The sequence below is a fragment of the Neltuma alba genome, unplaced genomic scaffold (genome assembly GCF_004799145.2).
Source record: "Neltuma alba isolate B1F8T4 unplaced genomic scaffold, ASM479914v2 tig00004328_pilon, whole genome shotgun sequence".
Classification (NCBI taxonomy): Eukaryota; Viridiplantae; Streptophyta; class Magnoliopsida; order Fabales; family Fabaceae; genus Neltuma; species Neltuma alba.
This window is the reverse complement of record NW_021633657.1, coordinates 82,811-91,023: the sequence shown is the minus strand read 5'-3', so window position 1 is coordinate 91,023 and position 8,213 is coordinate 82,811. Positions and strand designations below refer to the sequence as shown.

The following is an 8,213-nucleotide window of genomic DNA, read 5'->3' as shown; positions in this document are numbered from 1 at the left end:
ATGCCTTAGAGGTCGTACGTACCCCGATGGTGTGCTCAAGCTGAGCAAAAGAGAACCACCTTCTTGGGATAATAAGATATTGTCTTGTGTGATTTATATCTAAATGTGACTTCTAATAAATACACAGTTTGTGTTTTAATTAAGCTCTCAAATTTGTGCAATATAAACCATAACATCAGTCGCAACAGGAATAAGATATTGCAGGTTTTTTATCTTATTCTGCACTTTGGCCCTTTGTCTAATCAATTGGCATGGATATTGTTAGTCTGCAATCTATAATATCATTTCCATAATTTCTCTCTACGCTGCAAAGTCAAGATGTTTTATATATGTATGAGACAGAAAAAAGGAGCATACGCATGGCACTTCTATCACCAGATTATGCTTCCTTGTGAGTGATTCGACAATTATGCTGTCTTCTAATTTTCATTCGGACTTCTAATTTCAATGCGCATCAGACTCAACAAACTTTCGACAATATTAAGTAAACAGTTTCAACATAAAAATAATTTAATACTCCCTCTAATTCTTAATATAATAGTTAATAGATGGCTAAACCACATGGATTAAAGGAAAATAGGTAAGTTTGTTATTTTGTCAAAAAAAAAAAAAGAATGTTGGTTTTTCTACAATACCTCTCATTTTAGTCATTTAAATTGAAAACCACCTCTATTGCTTCGTAGTTTTGAAAGACCAAAATAAAAAAAATAAAAACATATGGGAGACAAAAGAACTTGAGGTAAACAACTTCCTTGAATAAGTCCTATGCATTTAAGACTTGAGGAAGTAGTCCTTAAAGAAACTTGTTAACAAACTAAGACAAAAAATCCAGGAAAACTAGGGTATTTGAATTAGCTTTTTAGAAGTGATTTTATGATAGATGAGGTAAGTGTATGAGAAAAGTTTTATCTCAACTAGTGGCAAAATATTTTTTTTTAATTGATTATAAGAGGTCTACGGGGTAAGCAGAATGTTCGAGAAAGCAATTGACTTTGCTAATAATTAAATTACATTATGTAGGGGGAGCTTACAGGAGAACTGTAAGTTTGTATACAGTCACCAAGAGCCTGATTTCATCTGGGGAGAAAGTTAGAAGAACTCTTAGGAATGCTGAGTGCCACATACCATTTAATACATTTCTTGGTTTTATTTTTTAAAATTGTTATCACCCAATTCATCCTCTTTTTTTTTTTTTGGGAGACCTCCAAACTAACAATAACTCCTACGTTTATGGCCTAAGAAAGTAGTTCTTAAAGAAAGTTAACTACAAACTGGGAGATTAGAAATCTCGGACAACACAACTTTTGACTAAGCAGAGAGTTTGAGAAAACAACTTTTGACTTATTAATTTATAACATCAATTAAATGTCTAAAAATACTCAGAACAATGATTAAGGTTTTGGTTTTGTGAATATTTGAGCCACCTACTCATTTAAGCTATCAGGATTTTGGTATTTGAGTTGCTTGATCAAATATTATTATAGGTCATGGAATATAGGGAAGTTTTCATTTTCTATGTTATTTCATAGAATATTAAAATAAATTAAATTGGTGGCCTATCAATTAATTAAAAGCACTAAGGAACGTCAATGGAAATTGAAAGCTCACTAATTAATTTCCCAACACGTATTAAGTGACGTTTGTCGTTGATAGTTAGGAAAGTCATTTTAATACTTCCCTGGAAAGCTATTACTTGACTAATTAATTTCCCAACACAGATTGGACTTTTTGAAAGAAGGTTTTAGTCACAAAATTAAGGAAAGCTATTACTTGACCATTTCAAGACGAAGCACAGAACTAAAATGTCAAATATATGTATGATTATTACTCAGATAATGATAATTAGTGTAATTCATTTATGGAAAGTTTGTAAACTCAAATGGTTATATATATATAAATCAAATGTCAACTATATGAAATAATGAATTACCAAGTTAATGAAACTCTTCTTTATTCCAGATAATGAGCTAGCAGAAGGATCTAAGCGACAACGATGGAAAAAATTTCCCAGAGAAATCGGATTCGTGTTGAATTTAAAGTTGCATCGTCCAAATATGACTCAGCTATGATTCATTTGAAAAAAGTATAAAGGAACATGGCCCCTTTGAAATTATTTTGCACAATTGATTTATAAAATAAGTTTATGACTCGTCTAAGGAGAGAAAACGAAATCGTTATTTAATATTATACTTGTTTAAGATTTTGGGATAGTGACTTCAAAAAAATAATGAAGCTTGAGAAATGTTGGAGTTCAAATTCTTTCATTTGACGAATTCTTTACGCGTCATTGAGTTATTTTAATAAGAGAATTTGTATTTTAATAGCTCCTTTTTAACTGAGCATGAATATTCCTGTATATGTCTTATATTGACTCAACTAATTAGATGCCATTCTTTCTTTTTACTTAATTATTTTAAAAATTAAATCTTGTTGAATCCTTTTATAATTGAATATAATCGTCAATATAAAAACGTAAAACTTATCTATTCAACTTGTAATACAACTAATCAGACGTCATTTATTTGGACCCAATGCATTTAAAAATTAAATCATGACGTGGAATCTAAGATACCGTGTGGTCAAATTTACAATGGTCTAACCGATTTTGATGCTTATCTCCAAATTTTTTTACTTTTATTCTTTTAAAAAATTATTTTAATATATATAAAATCTAAAATAAATATGGTCTCTCAACTATTAGTTTTTCGAAAAAGTAATTTTTTATTTAAAAATCTTTAACTGAAAATTTATATCAAAACTATTAAAACTATATTTAGACGGTACAAATGTCAATGTCGACGTGATGAATACCAAAACTAGTTTCTCGATTAGTAACCCTTTCTTTTAACAAGATAAACTAAGTAGACTGTTTTGTGTTAAGTATATAATTAATGGTCCTTTTGTCAACGATAAGTTGTTTTAATGGTAGCACCAATGCTCAAACTTGAGGCTAGCATTAACATATTTGTATTCGTGCATTCGTTGAATTGTATAAAATGAGGGGGACAAAACGAAGAAAGATAATTGTCCTTTCTATTTCTATGGTTAAGTTTGAGTTAAGAATGAGAAGTAGTCCTCCCTAATGTAAAATTAGATTCGTCGAAATGTGTTCAGTGAGTGCACTGACAGCTAGAGCATTTTTCAATATGGTTACACCTGAGCTGAAAGGTGTCTAAATGAAACATAACATGGGCTTCACAGTAACATTTATTTTATTTGCAGAGAAACAAAGCTATGAGAGACACCAATCATATGTCATGAGCACTCTCCATCTCCATCAATTGTGCAACATTTCGCAGGGCTGGCCGAGCATGAGGGTTTGCTTGTAAGCATTGAAGAGCCAGATGCCAAATCAAAGCCAATTTCTTCAAGTTTTGCTGATTTGTTGATGATAAACAAGGGTCCAGAATCTCTTTGAAGTTGATGTGATTCATCCCACTTGTTCTGTTGTAGGATATTAACTCACCAGGATGCTCTCCCATAAGCGCTTCAATAGCCAAAACACCAAAGCTATAGACATCAATTTTTTTTGTCATTGCCATTGTGTATGCATGCTCTGCACAAGGAAAAATGAAGTGATCAATTGGATTCTAGATAAAATGATCAATGACTTTTTTTTTTTAAGCACAAGTATTCTCCTATTAGAGGCCTATTCAAGAAACTGTTGAACACTAAATGTTGGCTCTTTTCCAGTGGGGATTGAAAACTTAGTCTATCATGTTATGAAATATTAGCCCCTTTTACTAGACTTTCCTTGTTGCTTAAAGTGATCAATTTTCTAATTATATAACAAATCAAAAGTTTTGAATAAAGTCAAACAAGGTTTCATATTGAACTCACCAGGAGCAGCATAGCCATATGTGCCAGCAAATGTTGTCCAAATTGATGAATCAGGCTTCAAGAATCTTGCTGTGCCAAAATCTGAGACATGGGCTTCAAGATTTAAAGACAGTAAAATGTTTTTGCTGGATATGTCTCTATGAACAATTGGTGGATTACAATCATGATGCATGTAAGATAAAGCTTGTGCTACCCCCTTGATAATATTAAACCTCCTTGACTAGTCCAACCCTGATGCTTCTTTATCATTTCTAAGTACATCAGCTAAGCTCCCTCTTTCCATGTACTCATAAATCAGAAATGTGTGCAGCTTTTGTGAGCAAAACCCATACAATTTCACAATATTACGATGTCGTGTTTCTGTCAGGGCTTTGATCTCACTCTTAAAAGCTTTTATGCTCTCAATATCAAGGTTATCAGCTTCACACACCAACTTTTTTATAGCAAATACTTTATCCTTCCCTGGTAATGTCAGCTTGTAAACTTTTCCAAGAGCTCCCTCCCCAATGCAGTACTTTTCAGCAAAGTTCCCAGTTGCTTCAATTATGTCTTCATACAAAATTTTGCCATCAAAGTGCCATATGGAGAATAGATTTTCTTTACAGGCCCTTGTGTTATGTTCTACGGCTCTTGAGTTTCTTTTATGGAGAATAATAAAAATCCCAATCACTCCCAACAAAATCAATGCCGCAGCCAAAGAAGAAGTGACAGCTATAACCATTTTTCCTTTGTTAGTTCCACCATGTGGCTTTATAGCTGAGATATTGCAAGGTTTTAAGCCTTGGATCCTCCCACATAAATCTTTATTGTTACTTAGATCAACTGGTATAGAAGAATTAAAAATTCCACTGTCTAATACAGGACCTTCCAAATTGTTATGGGAGAGATTGATGCTTGACAAGCTTAACATTCTTGTTAAGAAGTTAGGGACAGGACTTGAGAAATTATTGTGAGACATGTTCAAGCTTATCAACTTGTTGAGTTTACTAAGATCAACAGGGATTTCTCCAGAAAGTGAATTGTAACTCAGATCCAAAAAATCTTGTAAAGCCAAAAGATTTCCTATTTGGTATGGGACTTTGCCACTAAAGTAATTGTTGCTAAAGTTTAAATTCAGCAACTTGTAGCAATCACCTATCTGATAAGGGATAGGTTCACTTAATCTATTCATTGATAGATCTAAAGACTCCAAACTAGAAAGCTTCCCAATGCCTTCTAGTATCACTCCTGAAAGATTGTTGCTACCCAGATGTAGATGATACAAGTTAGAGCTAATTCCAACTTGAGCAGGAATCTTGCCAGATATTCGGTTTGAAGACAAATGAAGCTTTCGTAGCTGTTTCAACTGAAAGATCTCACTAGGTAAAATCCCTCCTATTGAATTTCCAGCCATGATAAGAGCTTGCAAACTCTTGTAGGCACCCCAATTTGCAGAAAGCTCACCTTGTAGCCTATTGTAGCTGAGGTCCATGTAGGTAAGATTAGGATAAACTCCCAAATCCTTATCTACATATCCTGTCAATTGGTTATGTTCAAGACGAACTCTAACCAAAGATGTGCAGTTTTTGAGGCTCATGGGGATTGGACCAGTGAAACTATTGTAAGTTGCAGTGAACTCAAGTAACTTCCCGTCTTTGCATACTTGTGGTGGTAAGTGGCCAGTGAAATTGTTATCAGAGATAACAAGCATAGTAAAAGAACGATTTTCAAATCCTTGTGGTAAAGGACCGGATAAATTGTTCATAAATAAGTAAACTTCTGTTAGATTGGGTAGTGTACCAAGAGTAGGGGGAATTGCACCTGAGAGATTGTTTACAGCCAAAGACAGAATGTTTAGATGTGTACAATTCCCTAGAGACTGAGGTATAGGTCCATAAAAGCTATTTCGATATAGAGTTAGAACAGTCAACTGTTTCAAATTCCCTATTTCATTTGGAATTCTGCCTCCAAGGAGCATGCCTTGAAGCACAAGATACTTTATACCAATCAAGCCTGTTTTGGGTTCATTAGATCCATCTGGGAATAGATGAGGGTCTAATATCCCAGTTATATCATTCTGTGAAAGGTCAAGCTCATAAAGTTGAGTAAGATTGGAAAGAGAAAGAGGTATAGTGCCATTGAGATGATTACGATTGAGGTCAAGAAACTGTAGTTTTGAGAGATACCCAATTGTTTCTGGTATGGGACCAGTGAGCTGATTAAATTTGAGATTAAGAAGAACAAGATTTGGGAACGCTGAGAAATTCAAGTTTTTAAGGGTACCTTTGAGACCAGTGTTATTCAAGTTGAGTTCAACCACACTTCCTGAAGAATCACACTTTATTCCACGCCATGAACAAGGGGTTTGGGCTGAAGTGGAATTGGCTTGAGGCTGAGAGACCCATGAATCCAGAATTGGCTGATATGGGAGACTTTGCTTCCATCTGAGAAGAGCTTCAGTTTCTGTAAGTCCTGAAGTGAGCTGGCAATGATATAGTGACCAAAAAACCAAGCAAGCAATGTGACTTGCAAGTAAGAGAGAAATTGTATTATGAGCCATTATTGTTCAGAATATGCTAGTTTATTTTTTTCAAACCGGAGTTCCCTTTTATATACACCCCATGCACTGAACATTTATCTCTTCGTTTAGATTACTAAACTGGCGATTTAACTGGTTCTCTCCAACGCTTATATTTTTTAAATCAAAATTTTTGACGTTTTGTTCCTTCTATTGTGTTGACGCATGTGTACCCAATCGTGTCCACGTCTAATGATTAAAAAATTGTTTCGCTGTGTAAGTTGCCAAAACTGTCCTTGATTACTAGCAAACTCCTCCAATTTATATGGTGGATATTCAGAAGGAAATGGATAGGATAAAATTTTGGGTAAAATAGCATTCATCACTCTCTTCTTATTTATAATACATTCAGTACCTTGATCTTATTTTCTTGGCGCTTCTACCATCTTTATTTATTTTTTATTATGCATCCAAGACCTCTAATTCATAAATAAAATTAGGGTGCTAGATGTAACTTGATAATAATATCAGAAAGTATTGGACGCATATCAGGAAAAAGTCATTAGGGTGCTGAATACTACTTTACCCTATTTTAAAAAAAAAATTAGTAAGTATGGCATTGCCTTTCTTCCCTTTTTCCTAATTCATTTTAAAATTAGCAATAACATGTAGCCCAAGAAATATATATTTTTCCTGAACAATTTAAAAATTAGATTAAGATTACTTGTGACTTCTAATAACGAGATAATGAGTGACGTGGGGTCTAAATGATTAGCTATCCAAAGTCGGACCAGAAGATTGCGTATGAATGATCTTGAATGAAAATAATGAAAATGAGATGAATAAGGGTGCGACAAAAAATGATCAAAATTTATATGCAATTTTTAATGTTATCATGAACAATCAGTGCATATATACATATATATGTAATATGTTAAATGACAATTTTACTCACCAATAATTATTTTAATATGGCCTCTGAAGTCTGAGCTAATAGATATTCTCAGCGGCAAGGGGTTTTTACCGAGTGAAATGTTCAATATAGCCTCAATAATTGCGGCGACTAATCTTATTTCTTTCATACGAGAATATGTGTTTTAAGAGCAAATTTAGCCAAAGGATATCTTAGATTCCACATCATGATTTAACTTTGGAAAAAACTAATCTTTTGATCCTTCACGTTTTAACTCAATTAGAACTTAGTCTTTCAATTACAACTTGATATGGTTTAGTCTTTGAGTTTTTATATCAGTTAAATCGTATTCCCTAATCTTTTTTTCATTTAATAAATTAATGCTTTGTCATAGACAACTCATTTTGGATCATCAATTAATCATCCCATGCGAGAAAAGAGGCTGCTTATGTCATGTGGCTTCCAACTAAGTTTATTGGGAAGCCTCGTAAGTATAACCTCTCATGCCGTATAGGATTAGGTGATTACTCAAAGTGAGTTATATATGATATAAAGGTTAATTTATTAAATGGGAAAAGATTATTATTAATTTTTAACTGAGTTAAAAGTTAATTAAATTTTACTTTAATTAATGTTATAAAAGCTCGGTAATAATAATGATAACAATAAACTTAAAATATAATACTTATTTTAATTAAATTAAATTATTTTAATTATTATTGGTTGACTCCGTGACTTCGATCATAATTAGATTTCTAGCCCTTAGACACACAATTTAAGGCCTGAAAATTATTGCTTGACACTTATTCCTATAAATTTTAAATTTTATATTGATAATTATATTCAAGTATAAATGGATTCAATAAATCATGATTTAATTTTTAAAAGACTTGAGTTGAATAAAAAGAAGGGAAAGTTGCAAGGAAAAATAAAACACTTTAAAAATAGAAATATTGCACACAA

At 32.8% G+C, this 8,213-nt stretch overlaps 1 pseudogene; it reads right to left on the bottom strand.

The window, feature by feature from the left end:
* Positions 1-3,248: 3,248 nt before the first annotated feature.
* LOC114744291 (MDIS1-interacting receptor like kinase 2-like) lies at positions 3,249-6,379 on the bottom strand (annotated as a pseudogene).
* Positions 6,380-8,213: the final 1,834 nt, after the last annotated feature.